Source organism: Canis lupus, chromosome 12 (genome assembly GCF_003254725.2).
Source record: "Canis lupus dingo isolate Sandy chromosome 12, ASM325472v2, whole genome shotgun sequence".
NCBI lineage: Eukaryota > Metazoa > Chordata > Mammalia > Carnivora > Canidae > Canis > Canis lupus.
This window is the reverse complement of record NC_064254.1, coordinates 35057268-35074640: the sequence shown is the minus strand read 5'-3', so window position 1 is coordinate 35074640 and position 17373 is coordinate 35057268. Positions and strand designations below refer to the sequence as shown.

The following is a 17373-nucleotide window of genomic DNA, read 5'->3' as shown; positions in this document are numbered from 1 at the left end:
AATTATATATGTTTAAAGGCTGATATCTCTTAAATATTCAACACAGTTTTCAAACAGTGCCAGTCAGAACTATAGGGGAACAACTGGAGTCCTTCAGATAGGTCAGGAATTGGCAGGAGTGGAGCATCCAAGTTCCTAGCATTTTAACTAGGGTTTTGTTTCTCTCTATTATTATGAGACTTCTGAATATAATTATATTAAAAAGGCTGTTAAAATTATGTTTGAAAACTAATAACTTGAAGATTAGTCCTGTTTTCTGAGCTCTTAAGAGTAACAATACTTTATGCTTTTTGAGTCATGGCTACAAAATCATAAGACTTGTGGCTCACTTGGAGAAAAAGGAGGCCAATGAAAGCCAGAGTTCACAGGCCTGAGGGTATAGTCATCCTGAGGTCTCCAGCTCTGTGGCTGGGATGCTCTGGATCATAGAAGGTTGAGATCAAAATAGTACAAAGAAACATTGGACCTAAAAAACAACAACAAAAAATTAGAGCTTGTGTAGAAATCTTGAAAGTAAAGTCTTAGTTCGCATGAAAGATAGGTGTCCTGAAAAACGGGGAAAGTGGGATTGCAACTAAATTGCTTCCTTTTTTCATTTTTTGCTGCTATGGTATAAAATTTTGTTGAGATATGATATAAGGTCAATACAATAGAGGGAATGTTGCTTGTTTTCAAAGTTTTTGCTTTTTTGTGTGTGTTATTTTGTATGTAAGACTGAAGCATATTGAGAAAAAGAGGAACAGAATTGAAAACTGTTTTAAGAAAGAAGATAGTTCATGATATGAATAGGAAGATTAAAAACAAGGAAGAAAAAGGGGGCAACAAGACCTGATATTGTTTTGGGTGGTGAGAATCAAACATGGAAAAATAATTGCTAATAAGTGTGCTGATAAATTGCTAATAAGTTGCTTTTTAAAAAAGATTTTTAAAATTTACTTATGAGAGACACACAGAGAGAGGCAGAGACACAGGGAGAGGGAGAAGCAGGCTCCCTGTGGGGAGCCCAGTGGGGAACCCTGCGATCAGACCCTGAGCAGAAGGCAGACGCTCAACTGCTAGACCACCCAGGCATCCCGGCTTTTATTTTTTAAAGATTTTATTTGTTTATTTGAAAGAGAGTGAAAGAGAGAGAGAGAGAGAGAGAGCAGAAGCAGAAGGAGAGACAGAGAAGCAGACTCTTGGTTTAGCAGGGAGCCTGATGTGGGACTTGATCCCAGGACATGGGATCATGACCTGAGCTGAAGGCAGATGCTTAACCATCTGAGCCACCCAGGTGCCCACTAATAAACTACTTTTTAAACTTCTCAGGGCTTACAGTCAGAAAAAAACTTTTTTTTTCTTTTCTTTTCTTTTCTTTTCTTTTCTTATCTTTTCTTTTCTTTTCTTTTTTTTTTTTTAGGGAGTGAGAGAGCACAAGGAAGGCAGAGGGAGATGGAAAGAGAGAATACTAGGCAGGCTCCATGCTGAGCATAGAGCCCAACATGCGGTCCATCTCATGACCCTGAGACCCTGACTTGAGCTGAAATCAAGAGTCAGATGCTTAACTAACTGAACCACCCAGGTACCCCCAGGAAAAATTTCTGAGGTGTTGGATCCTGGCTCCGGCTGAGTTCCTGAATTTCTCTGTCTTCATTTCTTTCACCTTTAAAGTAGGGATAATAACTATTTCACAAGGCTTTGGTGATGATTAAATGGAATAGTTTACGTAATGGAATAGTTTACGTAAAGGCCTTAGCATAGTATTCAATAAATACTAACTACTGTTACTACTAACGTTCATGCACATCAAGATTTACTTTAGGTTCGATTTTTTATTTAGACTGCAATTTGAAAATAATAGCTGATTAATTTTCTGAAATATTAGCTTCTGTAATTTTTAACATTTAACTGAAATTCAGCAGGCACTTAGAAATTCTAGATATATGAACTTGGGATGTTCAAGGCAATCCCTGTAAGACTTCAAGCTGATTTTTCAGGAGAAGCTATGCAGAATAGAAGGGAGTGGCATGATATATTCAAAGTGCTGAAAGAAAAAAATTCCAACCAAGAGTATTCTACCAGGGAAAATTATCATTCAGAATTGGAGAAGAGATAAAGAGTTTTCCTGACAAGCAAAAGCTAGAGTTCATCACCATCAGCCTTACAAGAAATGTTAAAGGGACTCCTTTAAGCTGAAAAGAAAGGGTGCTAATTAGTAACAAGAAAACATATGAAATAATAAATCTCAGTGGAAAGATAAATATGTAGTAAAGGTACTGGATTAATCAATTATACAGCTACTATGAAGATTAAAAGACAAAAGTCTTAGAAGTAACTATGATTACAATAAGTAGTTAAGGCATCCACACACACAGGATAGAGATGTAAAATACGATATCAAAAACATAAAATTTAAGAGGTGGAAAGTAAAAATGTTGAGCTTTAGAATGAGATCAAACTTAAGTGGTTATCAACATAAATTAGGTTATTATGAATATAAGATTTTATATGTAGACCTTATGGTAACCACAAAGAAAAAACTTATAGTAAAACCACTAAAGATAAGCAGAAAAGAATATAAGTACACCACTAAATAAAGTCATCAAACCAGAAGGAAAGAGCATAATATATAATAAAAAAAAGAATAGAGAGGAATTACTGGGATGCCTGGTTGACTCAGCAGTTGAGCGTCTGCCTTCGGCTCAGGGCATCATTCCGGAGTGCCAGGATCGAATCCCACATTGGGTTCCCTGCATGGAGCCTGCTTCTCCCTCTACCTATGTCTCTGCCTCTCTCTCTGTGTGTCTCTCATAAATAAATAAATAAACAAATAAATAAAATCTTAAAAAAAAGAATGGGGAGGAATTACAAAAACAGCGAGTAAACAATGAACAAAATGGCAGTAAGTATATTTAAGTGTAAATGGACTAAATTCTCCAATTCAGACACAGAATAGCTGAATGCTGTCTACAACAGACTTACTTTAGATGTGAGGGCACATATAGACTGAAAGTGAAAGGATGGAAAAAGACATTCCATGCAAAAGGAAACCAAAGAAAGTTGGAGTAGCTATAATTATATCAGACAAAATAGACTTTAAAACAAAAGCAGCAAAGAGGGACAAAGATGGGTATTACAAAATGATAAAAGGGTCATTCCAACAAGAGGACATAATTTTATAAATATTTATGCACCCAACATAAGAATACTTAAATATATAAGAAAACATTAACAGAACTAAAGGGAGAAATATACAGCAATACAATAATACCTCATTTATATCAATGGATAGATTATCCAGGCAGAAAATCAATAAGAAAACATTGGCCTTAAACAGCAGATGGACTTAAAAATATATACAGAACATTCCATTCAAAAGCAACAGAATAGGGATCCCTAAGGGCCTCAGTGGTTTAGTTCCTGCCTTCAGCCTAGGGCGTGCTCCTGGAGTCCCGGGATCGAGTCCCACATCGGGGTCCCTGCACGGAGCCTGCTTCTTCTGCCTGTGTCTCTGCTTCTCTCTCTCTCTGTGTCTCTCATGAATAAATAAATAAAATCTTTAAAAAAAAAAAGCAACAGAACAAATATTCTTCTCAAGTTCACATGCAACATTTTCTAGGATATATCATATGTTAGGCCACAAAACAAGTCTTAATAAATTTAAGAGAATTGAAATCATATCAAGCATCTTTTCCAACCACAATGGTATCAAACTAGAGATTAATAATGTGAAGAAAACTGGAAAATTCACAAATATATGGAGATTAAACAACATGCTACTGAATAAACAATCAAAGAAGAAATAAAAGAAATACAAAAATATCTTGAGAAAAATTAAAATGGAACTATAACACACCAAAATTTGTGGGATGCAGCAAAAGCGGTTATAAGAGGGAAGTTCATAATGATAAAAACCTACTTCGAAAACAAGAAAAGTCTCAAATAAACAACCTAACTTCACTCCTCAAGGATCTAGAAAAAGAACAAAGCCCAAGTTACTAGAAGAAAGGAAATAACAAAGAGCAAGGCAGAAATAAATGAAATAGAGACTAAAAAGACAACAGAGAAGATCAGTGAAACTAAAAGCTGGTTCTTTGAAAAGATAAAGTTGACAAGCTTTTAAGCTAGATTCACCAGGAAAAAAAGAAAGAAGACTCAAATAAATAAAATGAGAAATGAAAGAGGAGATGTTACAATGAACACCACAGAAATACAAAGGATCATAATAGACTACTATGAATAATTACATGCCAACAAACTGAACAACCTAGAAAAAATGAATAAATTCCTAGAAACATACAATCTATTAAGCCTGAATCATGATAAACTAGAAAATCTGAACAGACTGATCAAGTGATCTAAAAGGGAGAATAAATCAGTAATCAAAAACTTCCCTGATACACAAATGTCCAGGACAGGATTTCTTCACTGGTGAATTCTAGTAAAATTTCAAAGAATTAATACCAATCCTTCTCAAACTCTTCCAAAAAATATAAAAGAAGGGAACTCTTCATTTTATAAGGCCAGCATTACTCTGATACCAAAACTACACAAAGATGACACAAGAAAATTACAGGCCAATATCCCTGATGAACATAGATGAAAAAAAGATTCTCAACAAAATATTAACAAGTCAAATTCAACAATACGTTAAAAATATCAAATACCAAGATCAAGTGGTGTTTGATCCACAGATGCAAGGATGGCTCAACATCTGCAAATCAATCAATGTGAAAAACCACATTAACAAAACGAAGGACAAAAGGACTAAATAGAAGCAGAAAACTCATTTGACAAAATTCAATATCCATTTAAAATAAAAAACTCTCAAAAAAAGTGGGTACAGAGGAAATGTTACTCAACATAATAAAGGCCATATCTGACAAGCCCACAGCTTACATCATACTCAATTGTGAAAAGCTGAAAGCCTTTCTTATAAGATCAGGAACAAGACAAGGATGTCTATTCTAACCGTTTTTATTCGACATAGTATTAATTTGGAAAGAAAAACAAATAAGCATCCAAATTGAAAAGGGGATAAGTAAAACGCTATTTGCAGATGTCATGATCTTAGAAAACCCTAAATACTCCATCAAAAACTGTTAGAACTGATCAATAAACAAATTCAGTTAAGTTGCAGGATACAGAATCAATACACAAAAATATGTTGCTTCTATATACCAATAAATTATAAGAAAGAATAATAAACAATTATTATTTACAATCCCATTTACAATTACAAATAATAAAATAGCTAAAAATAAATTTAACCAAGGAGGTAAAAGACCTGTATATTGAAAACAGATATTAATGAAAGAAATTGAAGAAGACACAAATAAGTGGAAAAATATTCTACATTCATGGATTAAAGAATCAATATTAAAATGCCCATACTACCCTAAACAATCTATAGGTCCTTTGGAGTCCCCATCAAAATTCCAATGCCACTTTTCAAAGAAATAGAATAAATAATCCTAAAATTTGTATGGAACCATAGAAAATCCTGAACAGCCAAAACAATCTTTTAAAAAAATGTTTAAATTTAAATTTGATTAATTGACATGTAATGTATTATTAGTTTCAGAGGTAGAGGTCAGTGATTCAGCCATAAAAAATAAATTTTGTCACGTGTGACAACATGGATAAACTTGATAAGCGTTATGCTAATTGAAATATGTTAGAGAAAGACAAGAACCACATGATCGCTCTTACATGTGGAATCTAAAAGAAGAAAACAAATTTATAGCTGCAGAGAACAGATTGGTGGCTTCCAGAAGCACAGGGGTTGGGAGTAGGAGAAATGGATGAAAGGAGTCAAAAGGTTAAAAAAAGGAGAGAAAAGAAAAAAAAACAAAGCCATCTTCCCGGTTTAAAAATATATACATATATTTGTTCTATTATCCAAGGTCAATTTTTAAAAAAATTTTTAAAAAGAAATAGGAACTTGTAAAAAAATATATATGGTTTTAATAGGTAGACCTTAAGAAAACCCAGAAATAACACTTCAAGAAATTTTGTAGATGATAGCTTTCAGGGGAACTATTTGTGGAACAATTGAAAGCAACCATATCTGATACTATACCAGGCTATGCATTCATTTGTTATTTAATAATACTTTATTAAAGGTTATAGATATAATTAAATTAAAGAAACCTTAACATATATATTGCTAGATACTATTGTACTTCTAACAGCAATATTCAAGTGCTAATGGGTTTTTAATTCTTTGACTCTAAAATATATGTGATATTTTAGATGTTTGATGATAGGTGTTGAATTCATCATCCTAGAATACCTATGAATTTATCATTCTGAAGTTTGTCTGGATGACAGAAGTTTCAGAATTTGTTAAAGCCTTAGAATAAGTCTGAAAAGCATATCTATAATTTGCATAAAACCTCTAGGGTTCATAGAAACTCTGAAACAATTTATAAAATCTGAAGTTTATGGATCCCAGAATGTGGATTCTTGGACTGTATTCTTAAAGGAATGAATTTTACAAGGATTCTCTGGAATGTACTGGACATATGGGAATATTTGGAGAAGCAGAAACTTCCTTGATCTCCCTGGAATAGCCCATGCTGTTTCTCAAGCTGAAGTTATGAATACCCTGATGACATTTATCGAGACAGGAAGACCTATGGTCACCATAAAGCCATTGAATTGGCAAAACTGATATTCTGGATCACTGCCTAACCAGAGATGCTGTTAACTATCCTACAATGCACAGATAGTTCCAACAGAGTTAACCTACCCCAAATCCCAAGGTTGAGAAAACCTGCTTTTGACATACTTTTAAAGCCAGTCTTTGAAGATATTGAGCTGGGGTGTTTTGCTATTTTTTGGTAATATACACTGGTATATATACCATTTGCTTCTATATTTAGAATTTTAGGTTTTTGTATATGCCTGGAGAAATGATGCTAGTTATTCCTAAGAAAAATATTTTCCCATTTTATTTTTTTTATTTTTTTTAAAGATCTATTTTTTTTAATTTTTATTTATTTATGATAGTCACAGAGAGAGAGAGAGAGGCAGAGACACAGGCAGAGGGAGAAGCAGGCTTCATGCACTGAGAGCCCGACGTGGGATTCGATCCCGGATCTCCAGGATCGCGCCCTGGCCCAAAGGCAGGCGCTAAACCTTTGTGCCACCCAGGGATCCCTATTTTCCCATTTTAAAGTAAAATCTTTAAATGTATGTAATACCAAGGAATGTCAACAAGTAAGTTTGGCAATTTCAGCAATATTCTAAAAGGTTAAAGCAGCATTAGAATTTATTTATACCTAAAAATTAACATATTTTCCTGCTTCTACCACAGGACCCACATGAAAGAGGTAGTAAAAGAGAGAATAAATGAATCCCCAGTTGATACAGGGCTCTTTGTGACATTTTCTCTTGACTGTATTAGAATATAGATCCTTTAAATAACAATGTAGATTCATTCAAGCTTTATCTAATTCCAAATAAGTTTATACAAGAACTCCAAATTTCTTACTTCATTTGGGACACTGAAATGCTTGTTTGTATCCATTATTTCATAGAAACATAAACTGCAAGCAAGTGTAATTTCAAAAATAAACACAAAAACAAAAAGAAAGAAAGACTTAACAGGGGGTTTGTTTGATAACATCATATGTTCTTTGCCTTCTGAGAGAGGTTACAAGAAACTGAATTTTATTTCATCTCATTTCCGGGAAAAGGAAAACTCACTGCATGGTGCTGTCAGGGGTCACGGACTCTAGGTAGAACAAATTCTCGAGGGGTTCCCATGGATTCAAATGCAAGTTAAACTGAAACAACACAAATCAACAATGTAGGTGTTCAAAAATGTTAGTTAAAGAAACACAAAAATTTTAATGTTATCCTCAGTCATAGGCATTATATGTAATTCAGATAGTAATTGACTTTTCAATTTCAGTAGAAAGTAGATATTTTTCATACACACACACACACACCACAAACAACCTGAAGTAATAAAGGAACACAGTATTGGTATTCTGTTTCTGTCATTGTGGGTCCAGCATCCCTTACAAGCCAAAAACTAATGAAAATGAGAATTCTGACAGGTAAGTGGAGCTATCACCCTAAAAATAATTGCCAAATTCAAGCAAACTTGAGATTCAATTTTCATAGAGTGTTGGTGTTGAGGATAGACAATGGCAGGAGGCAAAACTACTCAAGGTAGGAGATTTAATAGATGATTCTTCCAGCATAGAATCTCAATGGACTAAATCTCCAATTAAAAGACTAACAGGAAGAAGACAAAAATAAAAATTACCTGTCTTTAAAAGGAATATAAGGGAAGGGAGAAGAAATGTGTGGGAAATATCAGAAAGGGAAACAGAACATAAAGACTCCTAACTCTGGGAAACGAACTAGGGGTGGTGGAAGGGGAGGAGGGCGGGGGGTGGGGGTGAATGGGTGACGGGCACTGAGGGGGGCACTTGACGGGATGAGCGCCGGGTGTTATTCTGTATGTTGGTAAATTGAACACCAATAAAAAATAAATTTATTAAAAAAAAACTTGGCAATGGGTTTATAAAGGAAGCTTTCCCAATGATTTTGCCAAATGAGTTCAGAAGCATTTGCAAACTAAGTCATATCTGGGTAATTTTAAAAGGCTATTACTTTCATTTAAAGATGTCCTCGGTTGTTAGTTTCTTCAGGAACTTACAAGAAACAAATATAAAAATGCTATCCACGGGGATCCCTGGGTGGCTCAATGGTTTAGCGCCTGCCTTCAGCACGGGGTGTAATCCTGGAGTCCCGGGATCTAGTCCCACATCAGGCTCCCTGCATGGAGCCTGCTTCTCTCTCTGCCTGTGTCTCTGCCTCTCTCTCTCTCTCTCTTTCTCTCTCTCTCTCTCTGTGTGTGTGTCTCTCATGAATAAATAAATAAAATATTTAAAAAAATGCTATCCACTATCAAGTGAGGTTTCAATGAATACTGCAGATGACATTCCAAAGAATGGGAGCTTACTGCCAAAATCACAAATACAGGAGGAAACAGTACAATATGAATGAGCACCATAGAGTAAAAAAAAAAAAAAAAAAAAAAAAAAAAAAAAAAAAAAACCAAAATCAAAAAACAAGTGAAACAACTAGCAAAACTTTTAGATATTGGATTTATCAAACATAATAAATGGCAATTTAGCTTTTAAAAAATACCTTAAAAAAAGAACAGGTTAAGGGGCACCCGGGTGGTGCAGTTGTTGAGTGTCCAACTATTGGTTTCAGCTCAGGTTGTGATCTCAGGGCCATGAGATTGAACCCTGAGTCAGGCTCTGTGCTCAGAGTGGAGTCTGTTTGAGATTCTCTTTCTCTCTGCCCCTCCTGCTAGTGCTCTCTCTCTCTTCTTTAATAAATCAATAAATCTTAAAAAAAGAAAAGGTTAAAATATAAAGTGCAAAGAAATTAAACAAGTGGACTTAAAAAATAAAATAGAACTTTCAGAAATGAAAAAATATTGAAATAAAAACAGTGATTATGTTTAATGGATAGATACTTCATGAGAAGATAGTGAACTAGATGATGGATCTGAAGAATTTATCCAGAATGCAGCACAGTGAGAGGAAGAGAAAATAGAAAAGAGACAAGAAGAACAGACTGAAAAAAATATAATACAATTCAAATAATTGGAGTTCTAGGGATAGAGAAGAAAAAATGAGGTAGAGGCAATATTTGAAGAGAAAAGAAGGAGAAATTCTCTGATCTGATGAAAAATATCAATTACAGATTCATGAATCCAAGGTAGAATAAATATAAAATAAATTACCCCCTACATTACTTCCCTTAAAGTACAGAATGCCACAAACTACCAGAAAAAATCTTAAACGCTACCAGAAGGAAAGGAAGGCAGACAATTGACTTCTCAGGAACAACAATGGAAGCCAGAAAATAGCAGGATATTTCAGTGGGGTGAGAGAATATACCTACCAATCTAGATATTATATACTTATCAAAAATAACTTTGAAGAATGAAAAAATAAAAACAATATTATCAGATGAGGAAAAGTGAGAGAGTTTATATCAAAAGATACTCTTCTAAAAACATTCATCAGATGTACTCCAGGCAAAAGGAAACCAGTTCCACATGGAGGATGCAAAAGGGATTAAAGAAAAAAGAAAGTGGTAAATATGTAGGTAAATAAAAACAACTTTGAATGCACGAAACAATGCTTCTTTTGTTGATTTAAAACATGGTAGAACATTGACTTCCAATAAAAATTACATATAAGTCAGGCAATTCATGATCAGATTTAAAGATTTAATAAGATCATTGTTTAAAAGGAGTGAAATTGTAATTTAATATTTTGATAAGCAGGCATCTGGAAACGTTAAGGTAACCAGTGAAAGAAAAGATATAGAATATTTAACTTTCAAATCTATAAAGAAAATGAGTGAGGAAAAAGCATCCAATCAATATTTTAAAAAGGTAAACAAACAAGAAACAGATAAGGTGGGACAAATAGAAAGCACACAGAGACAGGATAGTAGAAATTATTCCACATAGAGATATCCTTCACTTCTGAGCTCTCAATATTTAGATATTTGCAATAATGGCTTGCATATGTTTTATAAAAAATTATTGTCTGAAATGAAAATCAGTTATGATATATCCACATGATGGACCAGCAACAATGTTAAGTTCTGTGCGTGTTCAGGAAAGAGATTTTACAGTTCTTGCAGAAGTGTCTCAGCTGTTTCCCTGACAATGTCTTACCTCTTGCTAATGCTATTTTTCTGAGAGTTTAGTTACTATGTTTGCCTCTGCCAGGTACTTAGGGGCTCTAACAACTAGATCCAATTTAGATAGTTTCTATGCCATTTAACAAATGATTTCTTTAGTTATATAACAGTACATATTTGATATCAAACATACAAGACAAGTTGCACTCAATACTGCACAGAATAAATACATACTACACACAATATACCCAAAAACATCCATTAAGCACTAAATAATTTCGTAAGTTGGGCTTGAAATATGCTATATAATGCAGAAATCTTTGCTTTGTCACATGAATTTTAGTGTTTTAGTGTTGTCTGAGGCAACTGATTTCAACTTTTTATTATTGTTTGCAAAATTTTATTTGCAGGGATATAAAAGATTAAAAATACAAAGAAAGATCCATTTATAAGAAGGATTTTTAGTATTTATTAAAAAATAAAAGTCTCATCTAAAAACACCTCAGGATACAGCTTGAAAATGGAAGTTTGGAACAAAGATACATTGGAAAGTGGCAATTAAGAGAAAAATGTGATAATTATGTAAACATCAAACAAAATATATTTCAGGACAACAACATTAAGATAAATAATAGAGATAAAAAGCAAGCGGCATTATGGCGGCCTACGAGCAGATTCCAGAAGGGGCCCCTGAAACTAAAAGGTGTTGGAGAGCTCGGTGTGACCAAGTGGAAGAAGAAAAAGAAGGACAAGGACAAGGCAAAACTCCTGGAAGCGATGGGAACGAGCAAAAAAGAAGGAGGAGGAGAAGCGGTGCGGCCTGAACAAGCGAACCCCGGCCCAGGCAGCCTTCGACAAGATGCAGGAGAAGCAGCAAATGGAAAGGATCCTAAAGAAAGCATCCACAAGCAGAGAGTGGAGGACTTCAACAGACACTTGGACACCCTTACGGAGCACTGTGACATTCCCAAAGTCAGCGGGAGAAGTAGCCTCCCCACCCAGGGTATGCAGTGGCATCGAGGGGAATTGGAAGGCAAAGTTAATGTTCTGTTTGGTGCCTTTGGTATTTTCTAGAAACATTCTTTTACACACACCCTTGCGTTTTCTGCTGAGACAGATGCTTTCCAAAGCAGTGTGCCCTCTTGCTGGAACTTGATTAAAGTAAGACTCTTCTTTTACTCAAAAAACAAAAACAAAAACAAAACAAAAAAAAAAAAAAAAAGGAGAGAGAGATAAAAAGGATAATTACAAAGTAGAGAAAAGTTTCCATTTACAAGCATATTTAAGAATTTTAATTTGTATACATCTATTTAATAATATAGTCTGTAGACAGATGTATGAAATGAAATGGATGAAAACACACATCAGAGTTTAAACATTTTAACATATTTGTCTCATGACAAAGAGATCATGAGAATCAAATCTGTGATAGCATAGATCTGAATAACACAAGTAACAAGCCTAACTCAATGATTGGTTGCAAAATGCTCATTCTGTTCAAAGGTACTTAGAACTTTTACAAAATTAACCACATATTGTTGTCATAAAGCAAGGCTTACCAAACTTAGAATAACTAGTGTCACACATAACGTGTTCTGACCACAATGAAATTAAGTTAGAAATAATTAATACAAAGATAAGACAAAACTCATGCTTCTGGAAATAAACATTGCTAAAAGGACACATAGGTCAAAGAAGAAATCATAATAAAATTAGAAAGTGCTGAGAACTGAATGACAATGAAAATGCTCCATATCAAACTGAGGTGACAAAGGTAATATGGTTCTTAAAAAAAAATAGAGAGAGCTTTACGTCAATATGTTAGAAAATAAAACGTCTCAAAGTGAATGAGTTTAAGAAATTAGACAAACAAAAATCTAAATTCACTCCCCCAGAGCAGAGGGCAGGAAATAATAGAGAAGCAATGGAAAGAAAGCAGACATACAGGAGAGATAATCAACAAGGTTAAAAATGTATCATTTGAAATGAATAGCAAACCCAACAAATTCTGGTAAAAGCAAGAAAAAAAGAAAAAATAATATGAGCAATGAAAGGTGGGCAAAACTAGACAGTATGTGTAGTTTATTGTTTAAAGATTTTCTTTATTTATTTTAAAGAATGAGAGAGAGAGGTAGAGAATCTCAAGCAGATTCTGTGCTGAGCGTGATTCAATGCAGGGTTCAATCTCAAAACCCATGAGATTATGACCTGAGTTAAATCCAAGAGTAGGATGCTTAATAGCCTGAGCCACCCAGGTGCCCCAGCATTAGGTATAGTTTAAACGATAAAAAGATAATGTTCAAATATTATGCCAGCAAATTAAAAATATTGGATAAAATGATCTAATTCTTAGAAAAATACAAATCTAACTAAAGGAGAAATGGGGAAAATAATAAAATTTTCACTATTAAGAAATGTAACCAGTAGTTTAAAATCTTTCTCATTATGTTCCCCGAAAGGCTCAATACCTTATTCCTATTTTCTTTTTTTCTTTTCTTTTCTTTTATTTATTTATTTTTATTTTCTTTTTTAAAAAATATTTTATTTATTTATTCATGAGAGACACAGAGAAGAGAGAGAGGCAGAGACACAAGCAGGCTCCATCCAAGGAACCCGATGCAGGAGTTGATCCTGGGACTCCAGGATTACGCCCTGGGCCGAAGGCAGTGCTAATCCGCTGAGCCATCGAGGGATCCCCTACCTTACTCCTATTTTCCAGCAAACATCTAATAGATTAATTAATTCCAATCCTACACAAACTATTCTTAAGTATAGAAATAAAGGAAATAATCCCAGTTCATTTTATGCAGCTCTCTTTACCTTGATTTCAAAATCTAAAAGGACAGTATAAGGAAATTATGGGCCAACCTAACTTGTGAACAAAGATGTTAAAATGTTAACATCTGACAAATTTATGTTTATTCAGGAATATAAGGTGACTTAACAGAAAATGAATTGCAATAATATACCATATTTAAAAATTAAGGAGAAATATACTATCATCTGAATGGATACAGATAAAGGATTTGATAAAATTAAATTTCTCTTTGTGTTAAAATGCTTATCAAACTAAGAAGTGAAAGCAAAACATTTTCTTAAATTAAAGTATTGTCAAAAGCCTGAGAGCATACCTAATAATAAAATTTTGAAAACATTCCTTTCAAGATAAGATAGAGACAAGGGTTCCTGCTATCACCGTAGTTGCATTTTACTTACGCAGCAAGGGAAGAAAAGGTATGACGTTTAAAAAGGAAAAATGAGTTTCTTATTTTTTACAGATGGCACAATTTTTTAAATGAAAAAACCTTTAAAGAATCACTTGGAAAATTTAGTAAGGCTGCTAGACACAATCAATGAAAACCTTCAATCGTATTTCTATACATTAGCAAAAAGAGTTAGAAAATGGAATTGAACAGAAATCCTTATATGAAATTTTAAAAATTAAGACCTAAGAATAAATTATCAAAATTTGCAAGACAGGGTGTTGTATGGAAGTGTAGAATCGCTATATTGTGCACTTGAAACGGATAGTGCACTGTATGTTAACTGGAATTCAAATAAAAACTTAAAAAAAATTAACAAAAAGTATGCAAGACATTCATGTGGAAAATTATAAAACTTAAACAAATGGCAATAAGACCTAAATGAATGGAGATAAATGCCACTCTTATGGGTGGGAAAATATAATTTAAAAAGCATTAACTTTCCCTTTAGTTGATCTCTATATTCAATACAATTCTAATAAAAATTCTGATGGAACTTGTTTTTTGTTTGTGTGCTTTTTATTCTGTTATGGAACTTAATAAACCAACTTATTTTAAAATTTGTACTGAAGAGCAAAGAGTCCAAAAACAGCCAAGGCACTTCTGAAAAGAATAAACTTACCTTGCTGAAATAAATTGTAAAGAATAATTGTAAAACTATAATCAAGAGATTCAAGAAGAGAGCCCAGAAACAGAATTGCAACATATAAATCATTGACTGATGATGCATTAGCATTTCATATTAATGGTGATAAAGGGAATTCTAAATAAAAGGCATTGGGATAATTATGGGGAAAAATGAAATTGGGCCTAAACACAAACATAAAAATAATTTCCAAATGATGTAATGATGGAGAATGTCTTTATGCCCACAGCATAGAGATAGCTTCCTAAAATAAGACCCAAAGAATTTACTAATGGGGCATTGAAATAGAAAACTTCTGTTCAGAATATCCACAAGTTAAAAAAAAAAGACAAACCAATTTGGAAGATATTTGCAATGTATATCACTAACAAACAACTAGAATTTAGGATATATAAACAAATCACAGAAATCAACAGGAAAAAGACAATCCAATAAAATGGGCTAAAAGGAAAAAAAATAGCATAGAGTCATTTCACTTGAGAAAAACAGAAAGTCAGAAAATATGTAGGATGTTCAATCTCATTAAATATCAGAGGAATGGTTAAGACCATTATGAGAAGTTAATTCATACCGACTACATTGGGAAACAAATTTAAATATGAGAACATGGTATCTTTGCCTAATGTATGAAGTCACAGACCAGTATATACTTTTGGTGGAAGTGCAAATTAGAGTACTTTTCAAAAATATTTGACATTTCCCAATTGAATTGAAGATATACCAACCCTACAACCTACAAATTCCACCCTTGTCTACCTTCCTGAAACCTCATGCACAAGGACACCAGGAAATATGTATAAGAATATTATTAGAAGCATTGTTTGTTAATAGCAAAAAACTGGAAACAACCCACTAGCAGGCTGGAAAATAAATCATGGAATATTCATAAAGAGAAGAGTAAACAATTGGAAAATAAGTGAATTATTACCACATACAACATGGATGGATCTCAGGAGCAAAAAAGGCAAATTCAAGGAGACACTTGATAATTCCATTTATATAAAGTACTAAACTACACAGAAAAGAACAATATATTGATTGCATATATAAATATACTTGGTAACAATTTTTAAAAACAAAGGAATGATACAGATTGATAGAGAAGGGGATAGAGAGGGAGAAGGCTGGGAAATCGGAGATTGGGGAATACATTTAGGAGATATATAAAATGATAGTAATTATGGGTTTCTGAAACCAGGGTGTAGGTAAGTGTGTGTTTGTTGAAGTGTTGCACTGCTATTTTTGTATTTTATACATATTTTATTTGTGCCTTTTTTATGTGTCTACACAATTTTTAATGAATATAATCTTTAAAACCTATTTTCAATAAGTGCTGTGGGGAAAACACATATTCATAATGTGTCACCCGAGAAACTTTTTTTTTAGAGAGTTATTTATTTATTTGAAAGAGAGAGAGAACACAAGCAGGAGGGGCAAGGGAGAGGGACAGAGAATCTGAGGCAGATATGCCTTAGACCACGGAGCCCTTGCAGGGCCTGCTCCTAGAACCCAGAGATCACGACCTGAGCCCAAACCAAGAGTCAGATGCTTAACCAATGGGTGCCACCCAGGTGCCCCAACCTGAGAAACTTCTAATAGTTCACTTTTGGTAGGAAAAACAGATGAAGAGCAGGATAATGATAGCTCACAAATCTTTACTATTCTTGACCTTCTTAAGATTGCTCTAGGTAGAGGGATGAAATATCTTGAGATACAGGACAACATGATCTTTGAGTGAATTTGTTGTCTGAGGGTACTTTAAGGTTAAGTAGGGTGTACTTAAAGACAATGCTAAGTAGGATATATCTACAGACATTCCACATGATCTTTTGTCTTACTTTAAATTATAGTTCTTTTATGTGAAAATATCTTAACTGTTTTAGTCAACACTATGAAGTACCAACTATTGCTGCTTTATTTTACAGGATTTTAAATAGGAACATCTATTCCAAGTATATACTCTTGAAAGTTTTTTCCCTCAATTATATGTGGGTCTTTATATCTTTCCTCATTAGTGTTATCTGAATAGTTCCCCACTTGAAAGAGTTTATAATCTGTAACTCTTTGCTTAAGGCATGATTACTGACCAAGAAGCCACGTGTGGAAGCACTTAGTTATTCCTTTTCTGTAGTTGCTGTTGTGTTACAAGATGTGCCCTCAATCAATTGTAGATTGAGCCATGAACTTTCTTGTGCAGGATTCCCCTCTTACTCTCTTATCTTCATAGACTGGTTTAGTGACTTTCCCAGAACTTCAGTAGCCGATAGACTGGTTTAGTGACTTTCCCAGAACTTCTTCGGCTACTGAAGACAAACTGAATGTAACAGTCAATTATCATCTTTCTTTCTAGCTAATGTAGTTTTTAAAACTAAAAGATGAAAACAAAACAAACTAAATCCCAACTGATACATTATTTTAAATTCAGCTGCCTTAAAAATTTTCAGTAGTAAACGAATTTATGTGATTAATATGGAAAATAAGTCTGCTCTCCTTCACCCCCACACTTCATTCTGTGTTTTAGTTGTATTTGTGCCAAGGAGTTTTGGCAATCTGTACATTTTTTTTTAAAACCTCAAAAGTAAATAACAAAACACAGACCCCATGGTTGTATGGTTGATTTTACGAAGTATTATGGCATGGATAGCTGTGATAAAATTCTCCCAAATTTTTCTACTCCCACAAGTGCATCTTTGGAATCCTTCCATAACATGTGTTTTGTGTGTGTGTGTGCGAGTGTGTGATGTGTGTGTATGTGTAATTTTTTTTTAAGATTTTATTTATTTATTCATGAAA

The 17373-nt window shown here is 33.8% G+C and overlaps 1 long non-coding RNA gene and 1 pseudogene across 2 annotated transcripts in view; both read left to right on the top strand.

Moving 5' to 3' along the window:
• The window catches only part of LOC112658563 (uncharacterized), a 59596-nt gene that overhangs the window by 6783 nt on the left and 35440 nt on the right, over nt 1–17373 (top strand). The window lies entirely within an intron of this gene.
• On the top strand, nt 11328–14417 carry LOC112658685 (protein FAM32A-like; annotated as a pseudogene).